The following is an 8,531-nucleotide window of genomic DNA, read 5'->3' on the forward strand; positions in this document are numbered from 1 at the left end:
TCAGTGAGGAACCTGAACCTAAAACCACCAACATCGTGAAGGGAATTCACATCCCTCCCGGAGGCGAACATCTGCATCCGTCAGCCGGGGGAAGACAAGAAGATCTCTGGAACTGCCAAACGTTGAGGGACCTTCACTCGCTCTGCGGGGACTAACGCATCGACACGTCCTCACTTGTAGAAGATCCAGATCGGATCGCTTCACTTCCGTCCGTACTCGTCCGTGGGAACGTTCTCAGAGAGCAGCTTGCTGGAGTTCTGCTCCGGCCGAGGGGCGGGCGGGGAACCCGTGATGCTTCACTGGTTTCCCAAAGACAAATGAGCGAATACTGAGGGAAAGAATCCAGCGGTTCTGTTGTGTTTCCTTTGGCTGGATTCAGGAGGATAAATCTGAGGCTTTGTGGTGGGAGACCTTGGGGGGGGGGGTGCAGATCCCCAGGTGAAGATATCTGCATGTTCTCACACAGCTACAGACACAAGAATGAATTCATCGATTTCCAACAAACTCAATGTGTGTGAAATCCACGAAATGGTGACCCAGCAAATGTTTGAGGTCTGTAAGAAACGGCGTGAGGAAGAGGAGAAGGAAGGAGGAGACTCAGCTGTTATTTCAACCCAAACTCTCTCCTAAACATGTTTGTTTCCTGTTTACGTACCGAGCAGATATTCATAAAACGATGCATCATTTCTCTAATAGAAAAGTATTATTTTGGTCTTCACGTTGCTGCCTGAACTTCGCCGGTTGATTCTTTACTCACAAGTTTTCTGAAAATATCACGTTTAAATATGCAAATGAGGCAAATCTACACAAGTCTGCAGACAAAGAAACAGCATCGATGTTTTCTTTTCACTGGTAGAAGTGAAATCGATGTAATGTAACCTCCAGATCGCCCTTAAACGCGCCGTGTGGCGTTCAAGGTCCTCGCTGCTGAAACTACAGAATTACTGCAGTAATAACAGGAAGCCAACGTTATTATTACACATTACCCGATGGGCTGGTCCCGCCTCCACGCTCCAATGCCACCATTACACACACACACACACACACACACACACACACACACACACACACACACACACACACACACACACACACACACACACACTTGCAGAATGCCCGGTTTTAAGGTTTGCAATTACTCAAATAAGGATTTTAAATCACTGGAGAGTTTGTGCCAGGGTTAAAAATATAAAACACAGCATTTACTGCTTCTGGGAATAGAACCATCAGACGTTCTGAAGTCCTTTCTTTTCCTTCACAAAAACATCGCCGGCTTCATGCTCCCACCCCCCCCCACATTCAGCTCTGGTTTGAATCGCTCCGTCATGTGATTGACAGATTGCTGTTTGGCACTCCAGCCATCATCATCTCGCCCAATCGCTGAGTCAGGGGCCAAGCTCCGCCCCCCCGCCCCCCCCCCCCCCCCTCTCGGCCCCAACAGGAAACCAGGTCCAGATGGGAACCCCTGGAGGAAGGTGAGTGTTTCAGATGCAGCGCGCTAACCAGAAGCAGGCCTCACTCGGCTCGCTCCATGCCTGCACAATGAGCCTTCTTTTGGGGCCCCGAGGGCAGAGAGAGGGGGGGGGGGGGGTCATACTGGAGGGGGGAAGGTGGGGTACTTGGCTACAGGTCAACCAAAGACACCCCGATCAGGAGTCACCTTACATGGATGTCAGATGTCTTTTCATCATCACCACAGCAACTAGAAAAGAGAAAAAAGATGTGGCATTCCTTTGGAGTTGCACACATGTGCTTCATTGAGAAGATGTGTGATCACATCCAATCTGCATTCAGGAACAACATCAGCAGAGCTGCCAGCAAACTTCTAACAAAGAGGAATCCGTGAATGTGGAAGACAGAAAGTCAAAACGGCGAGCAGCGTGTAAACAACACAAACTACACACAGAGAAAAACACTTTACAGCTACAATCCTTCAGATGGCACAAAGTCAAATAATGATACACTCTGAACGGATCCAAGGTGATGTTCTGCATATGAATCCATCCTCCAGCTCCTCAGTCAGAACCAACCATAGATCTCCACCTTCAATCTGCCTCATCAGTGTGTGTGTGTGTGCGCGTGCTGCTCGTCGCACTGCAGACCTGCAGCCAGAAGACACGCCTTTTAGTTTAGAGAACATAATACGGAAATGAACCAGGCTTTATTTTATTATTTATATTATTCTTTTTCCATACAGATTATGGTGTAATTTACCAGGTGAGACCCTGAGAGAACGAGGACACACACACACACACACACACACACACACACACACACACACACACAGCCAAGGACAGTACGTTACATCCACTACTAATTGACTCGGGAGGCTCCAGCAGAGAGAAAACATCCTGCGGTAAATAGAAGGAAATAAAATAAAAACAAGGTTTATCTGATGGATACGAAGACAAACAAATGACTGACATTTGGTTCCATTTCTTTCTTCAGAGAAGCAGAGACTTGCAGAGAAGTGTAGAAACAGCCCTGATCTGATTCCAGTTTCAGTCTCACACTGGGAGGAGGGCGTTTCTTTTCAAAATAAGAGGCTCTTTCTCTTTCTGCCTGATTCATGTGAAATAAATAGGAAATGTTTTTAAGTTTATACAGGAATGTTTGCCAGAGATGGAGATCAAGTTTCTGCATGATGAGAGAAGCCTTGATTCAGGCCCCCCCCCCCCGCCCCTCCTCTGGAGGGTTTTAGACATCAGGGGGCAGTGTTGCACTGCAGCGTGCTGCTGTACAGCATCTCAGCGAGGACGTGTTGGGTCTCTCTGGTCCTGCCGGGTCTTCTTGTGGATGTTTCTTTTTTTTCACTCTGCAGTTCTTCTGTTTCTTTGGTTTGAGATCTGTGGTTTAGTTTGAGTCTCATTGTGGTTCCTTTATCTCTTTGCAGCGGTTGTGTGTCTCTTTATGGTTGTGGAGGTCACTTTGTGGTCTTTTTGTGTCACTTTTTGAGTCTCGTTTTGGTCTTTTCGTGCCTCTTTGTAGTTGTGTTGTGTTTCTCTGTGGGTATTTGGAGTCTTTTGAGTGACATTTGGCAGTGAGGGCCGGTTGAGGGGCTTTTTTTCTGCTGAGAAGTCTGAATAAAACATGGCGGCCGTGTCACTGATGTGATCCATCACAGAGACACAGCTGGACACACAGCTGGTTTGCTTTCCCTCTCTAAAACAGAGGCGGGTCACGAATGCGTGTGCGTGTGTGTGTGTGTGTGTGTGTGTGCTACACATGGAGAGAGGCGGGGCTTCTCTCGCTGAGCCCCACATTAACACGGAGGTCACAGAGGTCACTGCTCTGACGCCATAATGGAGGTAATGTGCACGTCTGCCTCTCAGCCTCAGGTGTGTTTACGAGTCGGGGGGTAAATACGCTCCACGTCTTTAACGTGGACACAAACAGCCGGCTGCTCTTCCCCAAACACACTCACAAGCTCACTCTGCGCACACACCTGGGGGCACCAGGCAGCTGCAATGTAGTGAGATGTACCGTGGGTCACATGACCCCCCCCCGGACCACGCTGATGATGTGACTCACACAAGCCCTCCATCCACCAACTGGGTTATGCACACGCACACGCGCACACACACACACACACACACACACACACACACACACACACACCTTCCCCCAATCCACTTTTTACTGGAAACAGCTTTTTTCACAAAAACACAAGGATGATAAACAGAGTCGGGGAGTAGAAACCACGGGAGGAGAAGTTCACCAAATGAGTCTAGAGGACAATGTTTCATCTTACATTAAGAGCAGGGAAGGGGGGGGGATACTAAACAACAATAAAACAAATAATAACAAAATTGTTTTGGGATTTTTTCCTTATTTATCACACAGGATCCTTCAACAGCTTCCCCCCCAAACGTGAGAAGGATTATTGGTGGAAGTCGGAGCCGTGAAGAGAGCGCTCCTTTCTGTGAGTGATCGTAGGGGCTTCTGCACACACAGCGCCCCTCTGTCACACACACACACACACACACACACACACACACACACGGGGGCAGCACAAGGTGTGTTTGTTACGCCGTGTTTGCTGGCGTGTCGCGTTGAGGGCTGAACAACACAACACACATGCGAGCAGTGATCCTCCTGCAGACTGCATGTCTGCACACCAACACCCGCCGACTCCATCTGTTAAAACACTCGCTCCATCGCCACCTCCACCCGCCTCCCTCCCAGGCCACTCGTCTGAGCGCTGACCCACATTTCACCAGAGACGGGCCGGGGGTCAGGGCGGCTGATTCCTCTCTGCTGTGTGTGTGTGTGTGTGTGTGTGTGTGTTGTGCTGACACCGGTCCGACACACAAGCTGAAATAGAACAATACAAACAACATCGCTGCTGCACAAACATTCCCACAGACGTAAGCCCTCAGCTCTGCTAGAAACACCAGCGGGCGGAGCTCGGGGACAACTATTAATGCAGCCCATCACCTCTTTTTGTTGCTTGTTATACTCCATTATTGTCCTACAACCCCCCCCCCGGTGCGACTCTCATTCCTCACCGCTCGGGCCAAAATCATCCCCAACCCCCCCGACTGTGAGAAAACGTACCCGTCTTGGCATTTGTCATTTTACTTCAGGGCCTACGCCATCACGGCCTCATGGAATGATTTGGAGGTGAAGTTGTAAATGATTACAAAGTTTAACGAGAAGTAGAGTCAGAAATGACTCTACTTCATTTCTACGTCATTTCTGACTCTACTTCGACTCCTCTGCTCCCATAGACGTCTATGAGGAAATGACTCTACTTCTGTGTAGTGACCAGCAGGGGGCGACTCCTCTGCTCCCATAGACGTCTATGAGGAAATGACTCTACTTCTGTGTAGTGACCAGCAGGGGGCTACTCCTCTGCTCCCATAGACGTCTATGAGGATATGACTCTACTTCATTTCCTCATAGACGTCTATGGGAGCAGAGGAGTCGCCCCCTGCTTTTCAGAACTAAAAGATTCCCACCCACTCAAACTCCATTCCTCCACCCTCCTCATTTGTTGTCATCCTTCAATCCTTATAAACTTTACCCAGAGTTCGGGGGGGGGGGGGGGGGGGGTTTATAACTCGGTCAGCAGGTGGGTGTTGTATAGTAAAAGAAGACAGCATCGTTGTCTTAGCGATGACAGTTTGCTACAAAGGGCACGCCAACGTTCAACTGGCCTCTTAGATAAAGAACGCTTGAGGTCTGGTGCTACATCATCTGACACCCCCCACCCCCCCCCCCCCCCTCCGCTCTATACATTACACCCCGGGACAACGTCTCTCCTCCTTGTCCTCTCCCCGTCTTGTCAGTCCTGGACAGATGGTAAACGTCGCCGACGCCCCGGCGGTGAGTTTGTCCGTCCTGTGATGGAACGCAGAGCTAAACAAGGACACCTCGCCGAGAGGAACCAGGAGAGCGTGAGAACCCAGAGTCTCCCGACCTTAACACAACGACCTCCAGCACATGACTGTCCCCCTCAACGTCCACGCGTCACTCATCAGTCTAATCCCCATCAGAGAGAGGATTGGTACTTTTAATGATCCACAAAGCATAACTTTAAAAAGACTTCTGCATGCACAAAGAATTTGTAATTTGAATATTAATGACGCCGCAGCCTCATGAGGGACCGCAGCGCTGAGTCGACGCCTCGCAGTGCCGAGTTGGTTCACATCAGGTTCAGTCGGGTGTTGACCGGTAACATCACTGGTGTAAAAAAAGTACCGTCATATGTTATGACGACTTTGAGCCAAGTCACGTCCCTTCAACCAAAAGAAAACCACACATTAAGGAGCGAGCAGAGTCGGCAGACTGAAACTTCTGCACACTTGCACAAGCAGAGGAGAATTGGTCGCCCGGGTGATGGTGCAGCCTCGGCGTTGTTATGTCTCGGGCAGGATGTGGAGTCGCGGTCAGTTCAGCGTGAACGAGGACGTCTGAATCCGAACAGCCAGATGTGCGCTGTGCATTTAACCAGTCGACTCATGACTGTAAACATGGAGGAGAGAACGAAGCATCTTCAACCAGTCCGAGCAGAAGAAGAAGAGACAGTGGGGCAGAGAGGTGGAGAGTTAAGGAGCAGGAGGTTGAGAAAAGGAGAAACTGGACTACTCCTCCATCCACCAGTCCTCCTCCTTCTCCATTCATCCATCCTGCTCCATCTTCATCCATCCATCCATCCATCCACGTCCTGCTCATAATTAGCGGTTTGGCGTCGCTGCTGGTTTTCGGTTACTTTCATTCCTGTCTCCGTGGCGAAGAGACCAAGAACAATAGAAGAAGAAAAGGAGGCCACATGAGTTTCTCTCTCGGATGAAAGCCAAAGCAGAAAACACATGAATAAGCGAGCCCCCCCCCTCTCCCCTCCTGAGTGTTTTCCTCTTGTAACAGCTCCACATCCAGTGGAAACTTTTCCATGAAACCATCCCAACGCGCTGGCATCATGTGCAGCTCATTAAGACGCATCGCTCTCCATGTGTCATCCGTGCATGAACGTTCACAGAGTTCTGGCGACTGTTCTGAGGTTTTTCTAACAAATCCATTCACAAATATTTCATCCTGGGGCAGATGTTCACGTCGGTCTCTCACGGGAGGTTTGAGGCACGTTTCTATCCATTAATGCAGAAACGTTGCTATTAATAAACGATGGAGGGGGAGAAGACAAAAGGAGTCTTTACACCGTTGTCTTGTTGTGGAGGGACACGACGTGGCGCTAACTTCCCGTTGGCCTACTAAAACATGCCATCCCTGTAGCACACTATTTAACTACCGGCAGACCCCAGAGTGTGAGGGGGGGCTGGGGGGGGGGGGCCTCCACAGATGGGTTTCATTTGTCGCTCATACGAGACGACACCGGCTAAACGTTTCTAATCAAATAAAGTGGTCAACATGACGGAACCATTTGACACACCCCTACCCTGCGACCCCCCCCCCCCCCCTCACCGACCCAGAATGCACAGCCCTCCACCTGATCACACACTCAGACCCTTCTGGATCCCGCTGGGCTCAGTGGTTACTCGCAGAGCGCTGCCCCAGGGCACTCTGGGTAATTAATGACAGAGCAAAGGGTGGCTGGAGTCTCTGTCTCTGATTGACCCGGTTTGAACCCCCCCACCGCTTTCTGCTCTCGTTGTCGCGGCGATCGGTCCGCCTCGTTCCCTTCGGGTGAGTAGGGGGGCGAATCCCCCCCCCGGGCGACGAGGGGTTCCGATGGGTGGGATGGGGGGGGGGGTTAGGTGGGTACAATTACACGCTGCAGAAAAGAGGGGTCCTTGTCCCACCTTTGCTGCACGGCCTTAGGGGGTGGGAGTACTCCTTCGTGCACCACCTCACCCCCTCCCCCCCCCCACCTCATCTCTGTTTACAGGACACAGGTCTTTGGTCTGGCTGTAGGGGGCACTACTGACCTACTGGGTCAGACTGTGTACTTGGACGAGGCGAGAAGAACGGCATAAACCAACCTCCACCATTCTCAACTCTCAACTCGTATCTACTATTCATGGACTACAGGAAAAAGATGTCCAGGATTAGATGTACGATAAAGAACCAAAGGTTGTACAGCCCAAAAACTTAATTCTAAAGCATCAATGAACTCATGTAAATTTATAGCGGGGGGTTAAGGGGGGGGGTAGTTTCTCTGAAAAGCTCTGATTGTTAGTTTAAAATCTCAGAGGTAAATGACCACTAGTGACAACATGAGTTCCTCTGTAAAAGTATAAAGTAAAAAAAAGCACATCAAACTGCCAAACAACACAAAAAGGCAGAGTGTGTGGATTCTCTGTTCACCCTCAGCCGATCAATCACAATGAAATCTGTAATCTGGCTCCTGGGGGTCAAACAGCATCTAAAGACACTCAAAAAGCTCCTGGAATGTTTCTCCGTCTCCGTTTCAGATCAGACGCACGGACACAAAGACGCGTGTCCTCTGGGCCGCGACCCCCGCCCGCCCGCGCTCAGCAGGTAGCGACCAACCACCCGAAAGCTAATCCGTCCTGAGGTGGAGCTTTGCTGAACACAGGGCTCGTTTGTGACAACAGGAAGTGGACACAATGTTGCGAGAGTAAGCACATCAAAAAGGATGCCGCACGCATGGATGCATGCACGCATGCATGCACACATGGCTGCAGTTTCAGTCGCAAAATGTACAAAGATGGCTCTGAACCACGAGCATGGAGGTGAACTAAATCAAATGAAAAACATAGGTGTGAAGAAGTGGCCACACTGGGACGTTGTTTGGCCCCCGCCGTCTTCCCAAATACTCGGCTTTTTCTCTACGTTGTTCACAATCCGAGGTTTGAATGCTGGCCATTGTGCCCCCCTCCTCAGTCTGTGGTGTCTTTTTTGGAGTACGCTCAAATGGAGTCTGACGCCAAGAGGCCGAGTCAGCACACCACACTGACCCGATTCAGAAGGAGGTGGAGAGCGTTGAGAGCGTTGAGAGCCCCCCCCCCCATTTCTCTCATGGACCACCTCACCAAAAACACCGGAGGATGACGACGCAGCTCAGAGGAGCCGAGCTCTGAAATGGCGACAACGGAGAGAGAAGAGTGGAC

The sequence above is a fragment of the Pungitius pungitius genome, unplaced genomic scaffold (genome assembly GCF_949316345.1).
Source record: "Pungitius pungitius unplaced genomic scaffold, fPunPun2.1 scaffold_88, whole genome shotgun sequence".
In the NCBI taxonomy this organism is placed as follows: Eukaryota; Metazoa; Chordata; class Actinopteri; order Perciformes; family Gasterosteidae; genus Pungitius; species Pungitius pungitius.